This window comes from Meriones unguiculatus, chromosome 14 (assembly GCF_030254825.1).
Source record: "Meriones unguiculatus strain TT.TT164.6M chromosome 14, Bangor_MerUng_6.1, whole genome shotgun sequence".
Taxonomy (NCBI): Eukaryota; Metazoa; Chordata; class Mammalia; order Rodentia; family Muridae; genus Meriones; species Meriones unguiculatus.
In genome coordinates, this window is record NC_083361.1 from 48187264 (window position 1) to 48209387 (window position 22124).

A 22124-nucleotide genomic window follows, 5' to 3' on the forward strand; every position below is an offset into this window, starting at 1 on the left:
TATCACCTCTCATGTCATGTTTGGGGCTACGAAAACTTTACGGCAATTCACCTGAATTTTGGAGGGCAGATTGCAAGTTTCCATGCTACTTACAAGTACTTGAAAATACATTGGTCGGTCTCTTAGTATCCACGCCAGAGGAACAAGGATAGATGAAATTTGTGAGGGTTATTGTTCTGTGCTCTAGGGGTCGAGACTCCTAACACCCTATCATCTTCCTTTGGGTTCCAACCTGCCAGGGCAGAAATAAGAGTTTAATTCTTTGAGCTTGAATGTCGATAAGGGAAGGAGCTGGGAAAAGACTTTTCTTAGTATTTCTGGATATATTATTTAGAATTGGAAGCTTCAATTGTAGCTTCAAAAGAAAGTCAAATATGCCAATAACTTCACCCAGCTCTTGGTTTTCCAAATGCACCTCAACATGCTAATGGTAATAGGTAGTATCCTTGTCACTTGCTTGGGTTGGGACTACCTAGCTAAGTCCCCTACAAAGCCAGGGCCATAGCAAGAGTTCCTCCAGCAAGAGGCAACATGAAGCCTAGGTTGTTTAGCCATGAGAGGGACGTCAAATAAATCTCATCTCTAAAAGTACACAGTAGGTAAATATTTAGTCAGCCGAGATTTCAGCCTGCCTACAAACAAAAGACACCATGGGAAGCAGCGTCACTGCTTACCTGTCCTGCCAGAAGCGAAGCACCTCTCCAAGTTTTAGCCTGCAACATAATAAGTATGAAGGTTATCAGAAAAGGAAATGCGTCTAGGCAACCTTGACTTTCTAAAGTGTCCCGACCTTCAAGTCTTCCAGCCGTTCAGTCTTTCCCAGAACCAACTATTGAATTCATTTCCTCCCTTCCAATTCCCTCAGATTTTAGCCACTGTGGCAAGAATTTCACTTCTTCTGATGGCTTCCTCAAAAGCTGTCTGTGAGAGCATCTTTGCCAGTGCCAGCAGACACAGTGTGGACGCCTCTCAGTGGGCAGCAGGGAAGTTGGACAAAGCAAAGAAGAGGCACTGCCTATAGCATTGCAGTATGGTCATTCTTTTTTTTTTTTTTTCAATGCTGTTTATTCAGGAACATTGAAGAATCCTCGGACCCTGGGGAAAGCCAGCCCACAGCTTAAATAGCCTCTGGGTAGTCAACCCAGACGTGCCACGGGGGCAATGCAGATAGGTCCACATACATGGAAGCAAGCCAGATCCTCGGCCTTAGCCAAATGTGGAGTTGTTCGTGACAGAGAGCACTCACCATCAGGAAGGTGGAAGGCGGAAACCAGCTCCATCTTTAAGGCATAGCATTCCGCAGCTCTCTACAGTTCCCCCTTTTTGTTTTAGACGCATCAGGCAAGAGTAGAGGTCTGATCTCTGATATTAGAAATAAATTGGGACTTTGTACAGATGTTCATTTAGGTGTCATCCACCCAAAGAGCATCAGACCCGTCCGATACCTTTTTCTCAGAGGCGGGACCTGGGGCATCAACCTGCATCCAATCAGACATGCTCTTCTCTGGGTCCAAAGAGGCTGACCCTGAGTGCAGTGCTTAGCCTCGCATCCTGAGCTTATCATTTTAGCTTTTTATGGTATCCAACCATGCTTGGGGAGAATGTCCTGCTTCATGGCTGTAAAGGCCTGAATGATCATGGCTGCATCACACTGTTGTGAGACTCTAATCTTGCATATATACCACAGGCAAACCAAGGAGACCAACACCAGAAGGCCTGCTAACACTCCCATGCCCGCCCATTCCTTCAGATGGTTCATTGCTTCAGCAATCCATGTTGATAATCCTGTGGCTAGTCCTGCGTCCACTCTGGTAGAATTTACTGTGACAATGGCCACTCTCAGCTGCTCCATCGTAGTATCGAATTCTCCAGTCCAATTATCTAAAATATAGCTCGACAATTGTTTAAACAGATTTGCAGCACAGGAAAAATTCTCATGTTGTATGCTAGTGACACAAAGTCCAGCATACTTTCATTGACAGCCAGGTTGAGCGATTTGCCATAGGGTATCTATTTGCTCCTACAAGAGGTCAATCCTCTGATTGGACACCATCAAGCTTCCTTTTAGTTGAGCATTAATTCCTTTATGTACAACAAAGGCATGAGCTACATTGGCTTAATGATTATTCAGGGTCTGAACTGACAGACTACAATAAGAAAGGAGAGGAGATCCTCCCCTATTAGTGGACTTGGGGAGTGGCATGCAAGCAGAGGGAGGAGGGAGGGTGGGATTGGGAGGAGAGGAGGGAGGGGCTAATGGGGGGATGCAGAATGAATAAAGTGTAATTGATGAAAAATTTAAGAAAAAAGGAAAAAAATAATTTAATAACCTTAAATGAATTTCAAAATTGGAGGAAAACATGGAGTTAGTCAATTGGCATGGAGCACGTCTCGCCCCTGGGGGCAATGGTCTCCTGAACTTACTCAGACCTCGGACACCACCACTGCTAGTTCTAGAACTGACGCAGGATGTTCCAACGAGGGGTTAAGGCTTCTCATAATATTTCCTATAAGCCCACACCTGTTTGTCTATATCCCCCATTTTTATTCATTATTAGCCAGATAGAGTCAAGTAATTGTGGTAATGATACTTGCTTTTTTGCCCAATGCTGGAATGCTAGTAAATTTAGGTATGCCCTGGTTACTCGCTTGCCTCGCTGGGTGCCTGTGCCCATTGATGCCCCTCACGCTATGAATGTCTTCAGACAGAAAAGGGATCTTGGAACTACAGCCACCATTGTTACTACCATCTCATTGACAGCTGTTGGAGCTACCACCAGGGCATTAGCCATGAGTCATACTGTACAGTATGGTCATTCTTAACTCCTGGTTTCTCAAAGTCAAAATGAACAAGTTGCACAGAGGTGAAAGTCAGTAAGCCCTATGGTATCTTTGAGATTTCAGGGTGTCATTGAAATTTGTCCTCTGTGCATGGAATTCTCTCATGTTTATCCAACAGAGTGTTCCATAATTGACTTTAGATTTCTTCCCTGCCATGCAACCTCATCTTGGAAGAGAGGGGAATCCAAAGGTGCCTGTTTGTCTATATGTATGTTACCATGTATCGATTCATGGAACTCAAGTATTCCACTTGGAAGAGCGTTGGAATCATCTACCATGCTTCAGGTTAAATCTGATGAAAAGAAGATGTTTTCTACTCACTAACTGACTAGCCCGTGGTCAAATACTCATGGGTTGCTTTTTATCGAGTATGTTGTACTACAAATCTGAGATTACATGATGTCCTTGATTGGATATTCAAGCGTCAACCATGGCTTTAGAAATTGTGTATCCAGCAAGTGTTACCAAAAGTCCTATGCTCCTGCTTCCTAAAAGTCTGTTAGTAGTAAGATATACATATATATATATATATGTGTGTGTGTGTGTGTGTGTGTGTGTCAGTTCTGAATTAATTGTGTTCATCATGAGGATATTAAGAAGATTCAGTGTGTGGTTCTTTCTTGTTTCATTGGAGAGTTAGCGCGTCTGATCCATTATCAGGACTGTGGGTCTAACAGCTAGCAACATGTTCTATAGACATATCTTTCCTTTGTTTTTTAAAGGAATAGTTGTTTTCATAGATATTGGGTAACACGCAAATTTTGTTAAAAGAGATGATTTGCATCTGTGTGAGTGCAGCAATAAGAGGATGAATGTACCAAGGAGGAAAATAGAAACAAAAACAACGAATAACAGAAAGCAAAGCCCAATTGTCATTTCTCATGATGGATCAACTGAGAGGGTTTCCATGCGAGAGAGAGATAGGTAAACACAACATGCTCTGGAATATTTTGGCAGCTAAGACATACTTGATGAACACCAATAAAACTAGGGAATGTCTCAAACAGGTGCCCTGGCTTATCACCTAGCCATTATTATCTAGAATTTACCCAGGCTCCAACAGGAAAGATCATTTCAAATTTCCCTCTATATAAATTGAATGGTCCTGGAATTATTTGTTATACGTCAGCCTTTACACAACTTTGGGTAAATGGCGAGGGCAGTTATTGTCCTCCAATATTCTTGGGACTACTGGCATGATCCATAACATCCCCTTCTGACACTTTACTACATATGTGCAAGGGTACATCGACCGAGACTAGGAATGAGCAGCACGTTCGAATTCATCAGTTCCTAGATAGTTTTTGAGTACATCATTTGCACTTACAGTCATCTCTACCTGATATATGTGCCTACTCCTATAGTAAAGGCTCTCTCCCTATCATTTGAAATCATTTCAATCTCTTGGAAAATAGAACCCAATGAAGAATGTATCAAACCATGTTTGGGTACTGTTATGAGGCCTTTTTCGAAAAATCTCAGAATCTGATGCCAAACTGCACAGTTCTCATCCTCTCTGAAGAGGGAAGAGTGCCAGGCAGACTCTGAAATCCTCATGGGTCTCACACGGACCTCATATCTGGACCTCATATCGCATCTGTTCAAGTCAGTCAACGTCCTCAGATACCTGTTGTCATCATAGATCCAGAAAGGCCTTTGATCAACACATGAGTTTTCACCTACCAAATGAAACCCCAGAGAGCTAGACTACTGGGCCTTGACAAGGAAGTTCAAAACTGAGCAGGAGGCATGTAGTTCATTCTGTCAAAGGTGGTGGGGAAACACAGAGGACAGGATTAAAGAGCCTTTCCCCTTTGACCCCATATGAGAAAAATAGAGGTCAAAACATTGCATTCGGTGGGTGTCACTGCCCCCAAATCGGGTGCCTCTCAATGTTCCCTGAACTTCTGTACTTAATCTTTACAACAGAGATTTTGGCAAGAATAGAGAAAACATTCAAGTAAGCAAAATGACTTTGTTCCTATCTAGATAGGATTTTTTCAACATCCTAATTTGCGGTTTTGATTCTATGCTCTTCCTCTTTACCCTCCTTTAGGATTCTTCCTCCTGTTCCCTGTCTTCCATGTATGTTCCTCTCTATCTTTCAGTGCCCAGTATTGAGCCTTCCAGTTGTCCTGCAATTGTCAATGCTCTGGAGGATTTTGTGATGTATGTCACATGACCACCAGCTCATTCCATATTTCCTTGGACACAAATTGGAACAGAGAAACCAAGCTACATTTTGATCCATATATATCACCAGGTATCCCAAAGGACATTGACAGGGACAGGAGTTGGATTCTGTGTGCCTGATTCCTGAACCTGCTCTTCTTATCACCTCTCATGTCATGTTTGGGGCTACGAAAACTTTACGGCAATTCACCTGAATTTTGGAGGGCAGATTGCAAGTTTCCATGCTACTTACAAGTACTTGAAAATACATTGGTCGGTCTCTTAGTATCCACGCCAGAGGAACAAGGATAGATGAAATTTGTGAGGGTTATTGTTCTGTGCTCTAGGGGTCGAGACTCCTAACACCCTATCATCTTCCTTTGGGTTCCAACCTGCCAGGGCAGAAATAAGAGTTTAATTCTTTGAGCTTGAATGTCGATAAGGGAAGGAGCTGGGAAAAGACTTTTCTTAGTATTTCTGGATATATTATTTAGAATTGGAAGCTTCAATTGTAGCTTCAAAAGAAAGTCAAATATGCCAATAACTTCACCCAGCTCTTGGTTTTCCAAATGCACCTCAACATGCTAATGGTAATAGGTAGTATCCTTGCTTGGGTTGGGACTACCTAGCTAAGTCCCCTACAATGCAAAGGCCATAACAAGTGTTCCACCAGCAAGAGGCAAGATGAAGCCTAGGTTGTTTAGCCATAAGAGGGAAGTCAAATGATTCTCATCTCTAGAGGTACACAGTAGGTAAATATTTAGTCAGCCGAGACTGCAGCCTGCCTACAAACAAAAGACACCATGGGAAGCAGCGTCACTGCTTACCTGTCCTGCCAGAAGGGAAGCACCTCTCCAAGTTTTAACCTGCAACATAATAAGTATGAAGGTTATCAGAAAAGGAAATGCGTCTAGGCAACCTTGACTTTCTAAAGTGTCCCGACCTTCAAGTCTGCCAGCCGTTCAGTATTTCCCAGAACCAACTATTGAATTCATTTCCTCCCTTCCAATCCCCTCAGATTTTAGCCACTGTGGCAAAAATTTCTCTTCTTCTGATGGCTTCCTCAAAAGCTGTCTGTGAGAGCATCTTTGCCAGTGCCAGCAGCCACAGTGTGGACGCCTCTCAGTGGGCAGCAAGGAAGTTCAAAAAAGCAAAGAAGAGGCACTGCCTATAGCATTGCAGTATGGTCATTCTTAACTCCTCCTCGTTTCTCAAAGTCAAAACGAACAAGTTGCACAGAGGTGAAAGTCAGTAAGCCCTATGGTATCTTTGAGATTTCAGGGTGTCATTGAAATTTATCCTCTGTGCATGGAATTTTTTCATTGTTTATCCAACAGAGTATTCCATAATTTACTATAGATTTCTTCCATGCCATGCAACCTCATCTTGGATGAGAGGGGAATCCAAAGGTGCCTTTTTGTCTACATGTATGTTACCATGTCTCGATTCACGGAACTCAAGTCTTCCACTTGGAAGATCGTTGGAATCATCTACCATGCTTCAGGTTAAATCTGATGAAAAGAAGATGTTTTGTATGCACTAACAGACTAGCCTGTGGTCAAATACTCATGGGTTGCTTTTTAATAGAATATGTTGTACTACACATCTGAGATTACATGATGTCCGTGATTGGATATTCAAGTTTCAACCATGGTTGTAGAAATTTTGTATCCAGCAAGAGTTACCAAGAGTCCTATCCTCCTGCTTCCTAATAGTCTGTTAGTAGTAAGATATATATATATATATCTGTGTGTGTGTGTCAGTTCTGAATTAATTATGTTCATCATGAGGATATTAAGAAGATTCAGTGTGTAGTTCGTTCTTGTTTCATTGGAGAGTTAGCGTGTCTGCTCCATTATCAGGACTGTGGGTCTACCAGCTAGCAACATGTTCTTTAGTAATATCTTTCCTTGTTTTTAAAGGAATAGTTGTTTTCATAGATCTTGGGTAACACGAAAATTTTGTTAGAAGAGATGATGTGCATCTGTGTGAGAGCTGCAATAAGAGGAAGAATGTACGCAGGTGGAAAACAGAAACAACAACAAGAAATAACAGAAAGCAAAGCCCAATTGTCATTTCCATGATGGATCAACTGAGATGGTTAACATGCGAGAGAGAGAGATTGTTAAACACAACATGCTCTGGAAGATTTTGGCAGCTAAGGCATAATTGAAGAACACCAATAAAACTAGGGAATGGCTCAAACAGGTGCCCTGGCTTATCCCCTAGCCATTATTATCTAGAATTTACCCAGCCTCCAACAGGAAAGACCATTTCAATTTTCCCTCTATATAAATTGAATGATCCTGGAATTATTTGTTATACGTCAGCCTTTACACAACTTTGGGTAAAGGGCGAGGGCAGTCATTGTCCTCCAATATTCTTGGGACTACTGGCATGAGCCATAAAATCCGCTCCTGACACTTTACCACATATGTGCAAGGGTACATCGACCGAGACTAGGAATGAGCACCACGTTCGAATTCATCAGTTCTTAGATATTTTTTGAGTATATCATTTGCACCTACAGTCATCTCTACCTGATATATGTGCCTACTCTTATAGTAAAGGCTGTCTCCCTATCACTTGGAATCATTTTAATCTCTTTGAAAATAGAAAGCAATGAAGAATGTATCAAACCAAGTATGGGTACTTTTATGAGGCCTTTTTCGAAAAATCTCAGAATCTGATGCCAAACTGCACCGTTCTCATCCTCTCTGAAGAGGGAAGAGTGCCAGGCAGGCTCTGAAATCCTCATGGGTCTCACAAGGTCCTCATATCTGGACCTCAGATTACATCTGCTCAAGTCAGTCAACGTCCTCAGATACCTGTTGTCATCATAGATCCAGAAAGGCCTTCGCTCAACACATGAGTTTTCACCTACCAAGTGAAACCCCAGAGAGCTAGACTCCTGGGCCTTGACAAGGAAGTTCAAAATTGTGCAGGAGGCATGTAGCTCATTCTGTCAAAGGTGGTGGGGGAACACAGTGACAGGATTGAAGATCCTTTCCCCTCTGACACCATATGAGAAAAATAGAGGTCAAAACATTGCATTTGGTGGGTGTTACTGGCCCCAAATCGGGTAGCTGTGAATGTTCCCTGAAATTATGTACTTAATCTTTACAACATAGATTTTGGTAAGAATAGAGAAAACATTCAAGTAAGCAAAATGACTTTGTTCCTATCTAGATAATATTTTTTCAACATCCTAATTTGCGGTTTTGATTCTATGCTCTTCCTCTTAACCCTACTTTAGGATTCCTCCTCCTGTTCCTTTATTCCATGTATGTTCCTCTCCATCTTACAGTGCCCAGTATTGAGCCTTCCAGTTGTCCTGCAATTGTCAATGCTCTGGAGGATTTTGTGATGTATGTCACATGACCACCAGCTCGTTCCATATTTCCTTGGACAACAAATTGGAACACACAAGGGAAGCTACATTTTGGTCCATATACATTTCCAGGTATCCCACAGGACATTGACATGGACAGGAGTTGGGTTCTGTGTTCCTGATTCCTGAACCTTCTCTTCTTATCACCTCTCATGTCATGTTTCTTCAAATGAACTCAAATCCACCCAGTTTCCAAGATGAAGGAAGGCATTGCATTTAATACCAAAAATATTCTTCGTTTTGTTTTGTTTTGTTTTGATTTTTCCGACAATGGACAACTAGATTTCTGGCTCAACATAATCCATAATCATTTATAAAAATAATAATTAAGGTTCATTGTCAGCTCTGTTTGGAGCTGCGAAAACTTTATGGCAATTCACTTGAATTTTAGAGGGCAAGATTGCAAGTTTCCATGCTACTTACAAGGACGTGAAAACACATGGGTTGCTCTCTTAGTATCCACGCCAGAGGATCAAGGATAGATGAAATTTGTGAGGGTTATTGTTCTGTGCTCTAGGGGTCTAGACTCCTAACACCCTATCATCTTCCTTTGGGTTCCACACCTGTCAGGGCAGAAAGAAGAGTTTAATTCTTTGAGCTTGAATGTCCATAAGTGAAGGAGCTGGGAGAAGGCTTTTCTTAGTACTTCTGGATATATTATTTAGAATTGGAAGCTTCAAGGGTAGCTACAAAAGAAAGTCACATAGTCCAATAACTTCACCCAACTAATGGTTTTCCAAATGCACATCAACATACTAATGGTATTAGGTAGTATCCTTGTCACTTGCTTGGGTTGGGACTACCTAGCTAAGTCCCCTACAATGCCAGGGCCATAACAAGTGTTCCACCAGCAAGAGGCAAGATGAAGCCTAGGTTGTTTAGCCATAAGAGGGACGTCAAATGATTCTCATCTCTAGAGGTACACAGTAGGTAAATATTTAGTCAGCCGAGACTGCAGCCTGCCTACAAACAAAAGACACCATGGGAAGCAGCGTCACTGCTTACCTGTCCTGCCAGAAGGGAAGCACCTCTCCAAGTTTTAGCCTGCAACATAATAAGTATGAAGGTTATCAGAAAATGAAATGCGTCTAGGCAACCTTGACTTCCTAAAGTGTCCCGACCTTCAAGTCTGCCAGCCGTTCAGTATTTCCCAGAACCAACTATTGAATTCATTTCCTCCCTTCCAATCCCCTCAGATTTTAGCCACTGTCGCAAAAATTTCTCTTCTTCTGATGGCTTCCTCAAAAGCTGTCTGTGAGAGCATCTTTGCCAGTGCCAGCAGACTCAGTGTGGACGCCTCTCAGTGGGCTTCAAGGAAGTTCAACAAAGCAAAGAAGAGGCACTGCCTATAGCATTGCAGTATGGTCATTCTTAACTCCTCCTCGTTTCTCAAAGTCAAAACGAACAAGTTGCACAGAGGTGAAAGTCAGTAAGCCCTATGGTATCTTTGAGATTTCAGGGTGTCATTGAAATTTATGCTCTGTGCATGGAATTCTTTCCTTGTTTATCCAACAGAGTGCCTCTTTGTCTACATGTATGTTACCATGTCTCGATTCATGGAACTCAAGACTTCCACTTGGAAGAGCGTTGGAATCACTGGGTTGCTTTTTATCGAGTATGTTGTACTACACATCTGAGATTACATGATGTCCTTGATTGTATATTCAAGCTTCAACCATGGCTTTAGAAATTGTGTATCCAGCAAGTGTTACCAAGAGTCCTATGCTCCAGCTTCATAAAAGTCTGTTAGTAGTAAGATATATATATATATATATATATATATATATATATATACATATATGTGTGTGTCAAATCTGAATTAATTGTGTTCATCATGAGGATGTTAAGAAGATTCAGTGTGTGGTTCTTTCTTGTTTCATTGAAGAGTTAGCGCATCTGATCCATTATCAGGACTGTGGGTCTACCAGCTAGCAACATGTTCTTTAGAAATATCTTTCCTTGTTTCATAAAGGAATAGTTGTTTTCATAGATCTTGGGTAAAACGCAAATTTTGTTAAAATAGATTATTTGCATCTGTGTGAGAGCGGCAATCAGAGGATGAATGTACCCAGGAGGAAAACAGAAACAACAACAACAAATAACAGAAAGCAAAGCCCAATTGTCATTTCTCAAGATGGATCAACTGATATGGTTTCCATGCGAGAGAGAGATAGGTAAACACAACATGCTCTGGAAGATTTTGGCAGCTAAGACATAAATGATGAACACCAATAAAACTAGGGAATGTCTCCAACAGGTGCCCTGGCTTCTCACCTAGCCATTATTATCTAGAATTTACCCAGACTCCAACAGGTAAAACCATTTCAATTTTCCCTCTATATAAATTGAATGATCCTTTAATTATTAGTTATACGTCAGCCTTTACACAACTTTGGGTAAAGTGCGAGGGCAGTCATTGTCCTCCAATATTCTTGGGACTACTGGCATGAGCCCTAACCTCCCCTCCTGACACTTTACCACATATGTGCAAGGTACATCGCCGGAGACTAGGAATGAGCAGCACGTTCGAATTCATCAGTTCTTACATATTTTTTGAGTACGTCATTTGCACCTACAGTCATCTCTACCTGATATATGTGCCTACTCCTATAGTAAAGGTTGTCTCCCTATCACTTGGAATCATTTCTATCTCTTTGAAAATAGAAAGCAATGAAGATTGTATCAAACCAAGTATGGGTACTGTTATGAGGCCTTTTTCGAAAAATCTCAGAATCTGATGTCATACTGCACAGTTCTCATCCTCTCTGAAGAGGGAATAGTGCACGGCAGGCTCTGAAATCCTCATGGGTCTCACGAGGACCTCATATCTGGACCTCAGATCGCATCTGTTCAAGTCAGTCAACGTCCTCAGAGACCTGTTGTCATCATAGATCCAGAAAGGCCTTCGCTCAACACATGAGTTTTCACCTACCAAGTGAAACCCCAGAGAGCTAGACTCCTGGGCCTTGACAAGGAAGTTCAAAACTGTGCAGGAGGCATGTAGCTCATTCTGTCAAAGGTTCTGGGGAAACACAGAGGACAGGATTAAAGAGCCTTTCCCCTTTGACACCATATGAGAAAAATAGAGGTCAACACATTGCCTTTGGTGGGTGACACTGGCCCCAAATCGGGTACCTGTGAATGTTCCCTGAACTTATGTATTTAATCTTTACAACAAAGATTTGGTAAGAATAGAGAAAACATTCAAGAAAGCAAAATGACTTTTTTTCCTATCTAGATAAGATTTTTTCAACATCCTAATTTGCGGTTTTGATTCTATGCTCTTCATGTTAACCCGCCTTTACACTTCCTCCTCCTGTTCCCTGTCTTCCCTGTATGTTCCTCTCCATCTTACAGTGCGCAGTATTGAGCCTTCCAGTTGTCCTGGAATTGTCAATGCTCTGGAGGATTTTGTGATGTATGTCGCATGACCACCAGCTCCTTCCATATTTCCTTGGACAACAAAAAGCAACACACAGGCCAAGCTACATTTTGGTCCATATACATCACCAGGTATCCCACAGGACATTGACAGGGACAGGAGTTGGGTTCTGTGTGCCTGATTCCTGAAACTTCTCTTCGTATAACCTCTCATGTCATGTTTTTTCAAATGAACTCAACACCACCCAGTTTCCAAGATGAAGGAAGGCATTGCATTTAATACCAAAAATATTCTTAGTTTTGTTTTGTTTTGTTCTGACAATGGACAACTAGATTTCTGGCTCAACATAATCCATAATCATTTATAAAAAGAATAAATATGCTTCATTGTCAGCTCTGTTTGGGTTTTCGAAAACTTTATGGCAATTCACCTGAATTTTAGAGGGCAAGATTGCATGTTTCCATGCTACTTACAAGGAAGTGAAAATGCATGGGTTGCTCTCTTAGTATCCACGCCAGAGGATCAATGATAGATGAAATTTGTGAGGGTTATTGTTCTGTGCTCTAGGGGTCTAGACTCCTAACACCCTATCATCTTCCTTTGGGTTCCACACCTGTCAGGGCAGAAAGAAGAGTTTAATTCTTTGAGCTTGAATGTCGATAAGGGAAGGAGCTGGGAGAAGGCTTTTCTTAGTACTTCTGGATATATTATTTAGAATTGGAAGCTTCAATGGTAGCTTCAAAAGAAAGTCAAATATGCCAATAACTTCACCCAACTGTTGGTTTTCCAAATGCACCTCAAAATCCTAATGGTATTAGGTAGTATCCTTGTCACTTGCTTGGGTTGGGACTAAATAGCTAAGTCCCCTACAATGCCAGGGCCATAGCAAGTGTTCCACCATCAAGAGGCAAGACGAAGCCTAGGTTGTTTAGTCATGAGAGGGACGTTAAATAAATCTCATCTCTAGTGGTACACAGTAGGTAAATATTTAGTCAGGCGAGAATGCAGCCTGCCTACAAACAAAAGACACAATGGGAAGCAGCGTCACTTACCTGTCCTGCCAGAAGGGAAGCACCTCTCCAAGTTTTAGCCTGCAACATAGTAAGTATGAAGGTTATCAGAAAAGGAAATGTGTCTAGGCTACCTTGACTTTCTAAAGTGTCCCAACCTTCAAGTCTGCCAGCAGTTCAGTCTTTCCCAGAACCAACTATTGAATTCATTTCCTCCCTTCCAATCCCCTCAGATTTTAGCCACTGTGGCAAGGATTTCTCTTCTTCTGATGACTTCCTCAGAAGCTGTCTGTGAGAGCATCTTTGCCAGTGCCAGCAGGCTGAGTGTGGACGCTTCTCAGTGGGCAGCGAGGAAGTTGGACAAAGCAAAGTAGAAGCAGTGCGTATAGCATTGCAGTATGGTCATTCTTAACTCCTCCTTTCTCAAAGTCAAAACCACCAAGTTGCACAGAGGTGAAAGTCAGTAAGCCCAATGGTATCTTTGAGATTTCAGGGTGTCATTGAAATTTGTCCTCTGTGCATGGAATTCTCTCCTTATTTATTCAACAGAGTGTTCCATAATTGACTTTAGATTTCTTCCCTGCCATGCAAGCTCATCTTGGAAGAGAGGGGAATCCAAAGGTACCTTTTTGTCTACATGTATGTTACCATGTCTCGATTCATGGAACTCAAGTCTTCCACTTGGAAGAGCGTTGCAATCATCTACCATCATTCAGGTTAAATCTGATGAAAAGAAGATATTTTCTACGCACTAACTGACTAGCCCGTGGTCAAATACACATGGGTTGCTTTTTATCGAGTATGTTGTACTACACATCTGAGATTACATGATGTCCTTGATTGGATATTCAAGCTTCAACCATGGCTTTAGAAATTGTGTATCCAGGAAGTGTTAGGAAGAGTCCTATACTCCTGCTTCGTAAAAGTCTGTTAGTATCAAGATATATATATATATATATATATATATATATATATACATATATGTGTGGGTCAGTTCTGAATTAATTGTGTTCATCTTGAGGATGTTAAGAAGATTCAGTGTGTGGTTCTTTCTTGTTTCATTGGAGAGTTAGCGCGTCTGATCCATTATCAGGATTGTGGGTCTACCAGCTAGCAACATGTTCTTTAGAAATATCTTTCCTTGTTTCATAAAGGATTAGTTGTTTTCATAGATCTTGGGTAGCACGCAAATTTTGTTAGAATAGATGATTTGCATCTGTGTGAGAGCGGCAATCAGAGGATGAATGTACCCAGGAGGAAAACAGAAACAACAACAACAAATAACAGAAAGCAAAGCCCAATTGTCATTTCTCATGAAGGATCAACTGAGATGGTTTCCATGTGAGAGAGAGATAGGTAAACACAACATGCTCTGGAAGATTTTGGCAGCTAAGACATAAATGATGAACACCAATAAAACTAGGGAATGTCTCAAACAGGTGCCCTGGCTTCTCACCTAGCCATTATTATCTAGAATTTACCCAGCCTCCAGCAGGAAAGACCATTTCAATTTTCCCTCTCTATAAATTGAATGATCCTTTAATTATTAGTTATACGTCAGCCTTTACACAACTTTGGGTAAAGTGCGAGGGCAGTCATTGTCCTCCAATATTCTTGGGACTACTGGCATGAGCCGTAACCTCCCCTCCTGACACTTTACCACATATGTGCAAGGGTACATCGCCGGAGACTAGGAATGAGCAGCACGTTCTTACATATAATTCATCAGTTCTTACATATTTTTTGAGTACGTCATTTGCACCTACAGTCATCTCTACCTGATATATGTGCCTAAACCTAGAGTAAAGGTTGTCTCCCTATCACTTGGAATCATTTCTATCTCTTTGAAAATAGAAAGCAATGAAGATTGTATCAAACCAAGTATGGTACTGTTATGAGGCCTTTTTCGAAAAATCTCAGAATCTGATACCATACTGCAAAGTTCTCATCCTCTCTGAAGAGGGAAGAGTGCAAGGCAGGCTCTGATCTCCTCATGGGTCTCACGAGGTCCTCATATCTGGACCTCAGATCGCATCTGTTCAAGTCAGTCAACGTCCTCAGATACCTGTTGTCATCATAGTTCCAGAAAGGCCTTCGCTCTACACATGAGTTTTCACCTACCAAGTGAAACCCCAGAGAGCTAGACTCCTGGGCCTTGACAAGGTAGTTCAAAACTGTGCAGGAGGCATGTAGCTCATTCTGTCAAAGGATCTGGGGAAACACAGAGGACAGGATTAAAGAGCCTTTCCCCTTTGACACCATATGAGAAAAATAGAGGTCAACACATTGCCTTTGGTGGGTATCACTGGCCCCAAATCGGGTACCTGTGAATGTTCCCTGAACTTATGTATTTAATCTTTACAACAAAGATTTGGTAAGAAGAGAGAAAACATTCAAGTAAGCAAAATGACTTTTTTTCCTATCTAGATAAGATTTTTTCAACATCCAAATTTGAGGTTTTGATTCTATGCTCTTCATCTTTACCCGCCTTTACACTTCCTCCTCCTGTTCCCTGTCTTCCGTGTATGTTCCTCTCCATCTTACAGTGCACAGTATTGAGCCTTCCAGTTGTCCTGCAATTGTCAATGCTCTGGAGGATTTTGTGATGTATGTCACATGACCACCAGCTCCTTCCATATTTCCTTGGACAACAAAAAGCAAAACACAGGCCAAGCTACATTTTGGTCCATATACACCACCAGGTATCCCACAGGACATTGACAGGGACAGGAGTTGGGTTCTGTGTGCCTGATTCCTGAACCTTCTCTTCTTATCACCTCTCATGTCATGTTTCTTCAAATGAACTCAACACCACCCAGTTTCCAAGATGAAGGAAGGCATTGCATTTAATACCAAAAATATTCTTGGTTTTGTTTTGTTTTGTTCTGACAATGGACAACTAGATTTCTGGCTCAACATAATCAATGATCATTTATAAAAAGAATAAATATGGTTCATTGTCAGCTCTGTTTGGGTTTTCGAAAACTTTATGGCAATTCACCTGAATTTTAGAGGGCAAGATTGCATGTTTCCATGCTACTAACAAGGAAGTGAAAACGCATGGGTTGCTCTCTTAGTATCCACGCCAGAGGATCAAGGATAGATGAAATTTGTGAGGGTTATTGTTCTGTGCTCTAGGGGTCTAGACTCCAAACACCCTATCATCTTCCTTTGGGTTCCACACCTGTCAGGGCAGAAATAAGAGTTTAATTCTTTGAGCTTGAGTGTCGATAAGGGAAGGAGCTGGGAGAAGGCTTTTCTTAGTACTTCTGGATATATTATTTAGAATTGGAAGCTTCAATGGTAGCTTCAAAAGAAAGTCAAATATGCCAATAACTTCACCCAACTGTTGGTTTTCCAAATGCACCTCAAAATACTAATGGTATTAGGTAGTATCCTTGTCACTTGCTTGGGATGTGACTACCTAGCTAAGTCCCCTACAATGCCAGGGCCATAGCAAGTGTTCCACCATCAAGAGGCAAGACAAAGCCTAGGTTGTATAGCCATGAGAGGGACGTTAAATAATTCTCATCTCTTGTGGTACACAGTAGGTAAATATTTCGTCAGGCGAGAATGCAGCCTGCCTACAAACAAAAGACACAATGGGAAGCAGCGTCACTTACCTGTCCTGCCAGAAGGGAGGCACCTCTCCAAGTTTTAGCCTGCAACATAATAAGTATGAAGGTTATCAGAAAAGGAAATGCGTCTAGGCAACCTTGACTTTCTAAAGTGTCCCGACCTTCAAGTCTGCCAGCAGTTCAGTCTTTCCCAGAACCAACTATTGAATTCATTTCCTCCCTTCCAATCCCCTCAGATTTTAGCCACTGTGGCAAGGATTTCTCTTCTTCTGATGACTTCCTCAGAGGCTGTCTGTGAGAGCATCTTTGCCAGTGCCAGCAGGCACAGTGTGGACGCCTCTCAGTGGGCAGCGAGGAAGTTGGACAAAGCAAAGAAGAAGCAGTGAGTATAGCATTGCAGTATGGTCATTCTTAACTCCTCCTTTCTCAAAGTCAAAACGACCAAGTTGCACAGAGGTGAAAGTCAGTAAGCCCAATGGTATCTTTGAGATTTCAGGGTGTCATTGAAATTTGTCCTCTGTGCATGGAATTCTCTCCTTGTTTATCCAACAGAGTGTTCCATAATTGACTTTAGATTACTTCCCTGCCATGCAAGCTCATCTTGGAAGAGAGGGGAATCCAAAGGTACCTTTTTGTCTACATGTATGTTACCATGTCTCGATTCATGGAACTCAAGTCTTCCACTTGGAAGAGCGTTGGAATCATCTACCATGCTTCAGGTTAAATCTGATGAAAAGAAGATGTTTTCTACGCACTAATTGACTAGCCCGTGGTCAAATACACATGGGTTGCTTTTTATCGAGTATGTTGTACTACACATCTGAGATTACATGATGTCCTTGTTTGGATATTCAAACTTCAACCATGGCTTTAGAAATTGTGTATCCAGCAAGTGTTACCAAGAGTCCTATGCTCCAGCTTCGTAAAAGTCTGTTAGTAGTAAGATATATATATATATATATATATATATATATATATATATATATATATATACATGTATGTGTGTGTCAGTTCTGAATTAATTGTGTTCATCATGAGGATGTTAAGAAGATTCAGTGTGTGGTTCTTTCTTGTTTCATTGGAGAGTTAGCACCTCTGATCCATTATCAGGATTGTAGATCTACCAGCTAGCAACATGTTCTTTAGAAATATCTTTCCTTGTTTCATGAAGGAATAGTTGTTTTCATAGATCTTGGGTAACACGCAAATTTTGTTAGAATAGATGATTTGCATCTGTGTGAGAGTGGCAATGAGAGGATGAATGTACCCAGGAGGAAAACAGAAACAACAACAACAAATAACAGAAAGCAAAGCCCAATTGTCATTTCTCATGAAGGATCAACTGAGATGGTTTCCATGCGAGAGAGAGATAGGTAAACACAACATGCTCTGGAAGATTTTGGGAGCTAAGACATAAATGATGAACACCAATAAAACTAGGGAATGTCTCCAACAGGTGCCCTGGCTTCTCACCTAGCCATTATTATCTAGAATTTACCCAGCCTCCAACAGGAAAGACCATTTCAATTTTCACTCTATATAAATTGAATGATCCTTTAATTATTAGTTATACGTCAGCCTTTACACAACTTTGGGTAAAGTGCGATGGCAGTCCTTGTCCTCCAATATTCTTGGGACTACTGGCATGAGCCCTAACCTCCCCTCCTGACACTTTACCACATATGTGCAAGGGTACATCGCCGGAGACTAGGAATGAGCAGCACGTTCGAATTCATCAGTTCTTACATATTTTTTGAGTACGTCATTTGCACCAACAGTCATCTCTACCTGATATATGTGCCTACTCCTATAGTAAAGGTTGTCTCCCTATCACTTGGAATCATTTCTATCTCTTTGAAAATAGAAAGCAATGAAGATTTTATCAAACCAAGTATGGGTAGTGTTATGAGGCCTTTTTCGAAAAATCTCACAATGTGATGCCATACTGCACAGTTCTCATCCTCTCTGAAGAGGGAAGAGTGCAAGGCAGGCTCTGAAATCCTCATGGGTCTCACGAGGACCTCATATCTGGACCTCAGATCACATCTGTTCAAGTCAGTCAACGTCCTCAGATACATGTTGTCATCATAGATCCAGAAAGGCCTTCGCTCAACACATGAGTTTTCACCTACCAAGTGAAACCCCAGAGAGCTAGACTCCTGGGCCTTGACAAGGAAGTTCAAAACTGTGCAGGAGGCATGTAGCTCATTCTGTCAAAGGTTCTGGGGAAACACAGAGGACAGGATTAAAGAGCCTTTCCCCTTTGACACCATATGAGAAAAATAGAGGTCAACACATTGCCTTTGGTGGGTGTCACTGGCCCCAAATCGGGTACCTGTGAATGTTCCTTGAATTTATGTATTTAATCTTTACAACAAAGATTTGGTAAGAATAGAGAAAACATTCAAGAAAGCAAAATGACTTTTTTTCCTATCTAGATAAGATTTTTCAACATCCTAATTTGCGGTTTTGATTCTATGCTCGTCATGTTAACCTGCCTTTACACTTCCTCCTCAGGTTCCCTGTCTTCCATATATGTTCCTCTCCATCTTACAGTGCACAGTATTGAGCCTTCCAGTTGTCCTGCAATTGTCAATGCTCTGGAGGATTTTGTGATGTATGTCCCATGACCACCAGCTCCTTCCATATTTCCTTGGACAACAAAAAGCAACACACAGGCCAAGCTATATTTTGGTCCATATACATCACCAGGTATCCCACAGGACATTGACAGGGACAGGAGTTGGGTTCTGTGTGCCTGATTCCTGAACCTTCTCTTCTTATCACCTCTGATGTCATGTTTCTTCAAATGAACTCAACACCACCCAGGTTCCAAGATGAAGGAAGGCATTGCATTTAATACCAAAAATATTCTTAGTTTTGTTTTGTTTTGTTCTGACAATGGACAACTAGATTTCTGGCTCAACATAATCCATAATCATTTATAAAAAGAATAAATATGGTTCATTGTCAGCTCTGTTTGGGTTTTTGAAAACTTTATGGCAATTCACCTGAATTTTAGAGGGCAAGATTGCATGTTTCCATGCTACTTACAAGGAAGTGAAAACGCATGGGTGGCTCTCTTAGTATCCACGCCTGAGGATCAATGATAGATGAAATTTGTGAGGGTTATTGTTCTGTGCTCTAGGGGTCTAGACTCCTAACACCCTATCATCTTCCTTTGGGTTCCACACCTGTCAGGGCAGAAATAAAAGTTTAATTCTTTGAGCTTGAATGTCGATAAGGGAAGGAGCTGGGAGAAGGCTTTTCTTAGTACTTCTGGATATATTATTTAGAATTGGAAGCTTCAATGGTAGCTTCAAAAGAAAGTCAAATATTCCAATAACTTCACCCAACTGTTGGTTTTCCAAATGCACCTCAAAATACTAATGGTATTAGTTAGTATCCTTGTCACTTGCTAGGGTTTGGTCTACCTAGCTAAGTCCCCTACAATGCCAGGGCCATAGCAAGTGTTCCACCATCAATAGGCAAGATGAAGCCTAGGTTGTTTAGCCATTAGAGGGATGTTAAATAAATCTCATCTCTTGTGGTACACAGTAGGTAAATATTTCGTCAGGCGAGAATGCAGCCTGTCTACAAACAAAAGACACAATGGGAAGCAGCGTCACTTACCTGTCCTGCCAGAAGGGAAGCACCTCTCCAAGTTTTAGCCTGCAACATAATAAGTATGAAGGTTATCAGAAAAGGAAATGCGTCTAGGCAACCTTGACTTTCTAAAGTGTCCTGACCTTCAAGTCTGCCAGCAGTTGAGTCTTTCCCAGAACCAACTATTGAATTCATTTCCTCCCTTCCAATCCCCTCAGATTTTAGCCACTGTGGCAAGGATTTCTCTTCTTCTGATGACTTCCTCAGAAGCTGTCTGTGAGAGCATCTTTGCCAGTGCCAGCAGGCACAGTGTGGACGCCTCTCAGTGGGCAGCGAGGAAGTTGGACAAAGCAAAGAAGAAGCAGTGAGTATAGCATTGCAGTATGGTCATTCTTAACTCCTCCTTTCTCAAAGTCAAAACGACCAAGTTGCACAGAGGTGAAAGTCAGTAAGCCCAATGGTATCTTTGAGATTTCAGGGTGTCATTGAAATTTGTGCTCTGTGCATGGAATTCTCTCCTTGTTTATCCAACAGAGCGTTCCATAATTGACTTTAGATTTCTTCCCTGCCATGCAACCTCATCCTGGAAGAGAGGGGAATCCAAAGGTACCTTTTTGTCTACATGTATGTTACCATGTCTCGATTCATAAAAACTCAAGTCTTCCACTTGGAAGAGCGTTGGAATAATCTGCCATGCTTCAGGTTAAATCTGATGAAAAGAAGATGTTTTCTATGCACTAACTGACTAGCCCGTGGTCAAATACACATGGGTTGCTTTTTATCGAGTATGTTGTACTACACATCTGAGATTACATGATGTCCTTGATTGGATATTCAAGCTTCAGACATGGCTTTAGAAATTGTGTATCCAGCAAGTGTTACCAAGAGTCCTATGCTACAGCTTCGTAAAAGTCTGTTATTAGTAAGATATATATATATATATATATATATATATATATATATATATACATATATGTGTGTGTCAGTTCTGAATTAATTGTGTTCATCATGAGGATGTTAAGAAGATTCAGTGTGTGGTTCTTTCTTGTTTCATTGAAGAGTTAGCGCATCTGATCCATTATCAGGATTGTGGGTCTACCAGCTAACAACATGTTCTTTAGAAATATCTTTCCTTGTTTCATAAAGGAATAGTTGTTTTCATAGATCTTGGGTAACACGCAAATTTTGTTAGAATAGATGATTTGCATCTGTGTGAGAGCGGCAATAAGAGGATGAATGTACCCAGGAGGAAAAGAAAAACAACAACAACAAGTAACAGAAAGCAAAGCCCAATTGTCATTTCTCATGATGGATCAACTGAGATGGTTTCCATGCGAGAAAGAGATAGGTAAACACAACATGCTCTGGAAGATTTTGGCAGCTAAGACATAAATGATGAACACCAATAAAACTAGGGAATGTCTCAAACAGGTGCCCTGGTTTCTCACCTAGCCATTATTATCTAGAATTTACCCAGCCTCCAACAGGAAAGACCATTTCAATTTTCCCTCTATATAAATTGAATGATCCTTTAATTATTAGTTATACGTCAGCCTTTACACAACTTTGGGAAAAGTGCGAGGGCAGTCATTGTCCTCCAATATTCTTGGGACTACTGGCATGAGCCCTAACCTCCCAGCCTGACACTTTACCACATATGTGCAAGGGTACATCGCCGGAGACTAGGAATGAGCAGCACGTTCGAATTCATCAGTTCTTACATATTTTTTGAGTACGTCATTTGCACCTACAGTCATCTCTACCTTATATATGTGCCTACTCCTATAGTAAAGGTTGTCTCCCTATCACTTGGAATCATTTCTATCTCTTTGAAAATAGAAAGCAATGAAGATTGTATCAAACCAAGTATGGGTATTGTTATGAGGCCTTTTTCGAAAAATCTCAGAATCTGATGCCATACTGCACAGTTCTCATCCTCTCTGAAGAGGGAAGAGTGCAAGGCAGGCTCTGAACTCCTCATGGGTCTCACGAGGACCTCATATCTGGACCTCAGATCGCATCTGTTCAAGTCAGTCAACGTCCTCAGAGACCTGTTGTCTTCATAGATCCAGAAAGGCCTTCGCTCAACACATGAGTTTTCACCTACCAAGTGAAATCCCAGAGAGCTAGACTCCTGGGCCTTG

General features: G+C 41.4%; 6 non-coding genes across 6 annotated transcripts; all 6 read right to left on the reverse strand.

Moving 5' to 3' along the window:
- Positions 1–4422: 4422 nt before the first annotated feature.
- LOC132647356 (small nucleolar RNA SNORD109A) lies at positions 4423–4487 on the reverse strand. The gene has a single exon (XR_009585724.1). It is a non-coding gene; the product is annotated as a small nucleolar RNA SNORD109A (small nucleolar RNA).
- Positions 4488–7795: 3308 nt separating this feature from the next.
- LOC132647602 (small nucleolar RNA SNORD109A) lies at positions 7796–7860 on the reverse strand. The gene has a single exon (XR_009585949.1). It is a non-coding gene; the product is annotated as a small nucleolar RNA SNORD109A (small nucleolar RNA).
- A 3374-nt stretch (positions 7861–11234) lies between these two features.
- LOC132647808 (small nucleolar RNA SNORD109A) lies at positions 11235–11299 on the reverse strand. The gene has a single exon (XR_009586150.1). It is a non-coding gene; the product is annotated as a small nucleolar RNA SNORD109A (small nucleolar RNA).
- A 3516-nt stretch (positions 11300–14815) lies between these two features.
- LOC132647411 (small nucleolar RNA SNORD109A) lies at positions 14816–14880 on the reverse strand. Its single transcript, XR_009585779.1, has one exon. It is a non-coding gene; the product is annotated as a small nucleolar RNA SNORD109A (small nucleolar RNA).
- Positions 14881–18404: 3524 nt separating this feature from the next.
- LOC132647693 (small nucleolar RNA SNORD109A) lies at positions 18405–18469 on the reverse strand. Its single transcript, XR_009586039.1, has one exon. It is a non-coding gene; the product is annotated as a small nucleolar RNA SNORD109A (small nucleolar RNA).
- A 3516-nt stretch (positions 18470–21985) lies between these two features.
- Positions 21986–22050, reverse strand: LOC132647386 (small nucleolar RNA SNORD109A). The gene has a single exon (XR_009585754.1). It is a non-coding gene; the product is annotated as a small nucleolar RNA SNORD109A (small nucleolar RNA).
- Between the last annotated feature and the right edge of the window lie 74 nt (positions 22051–22124).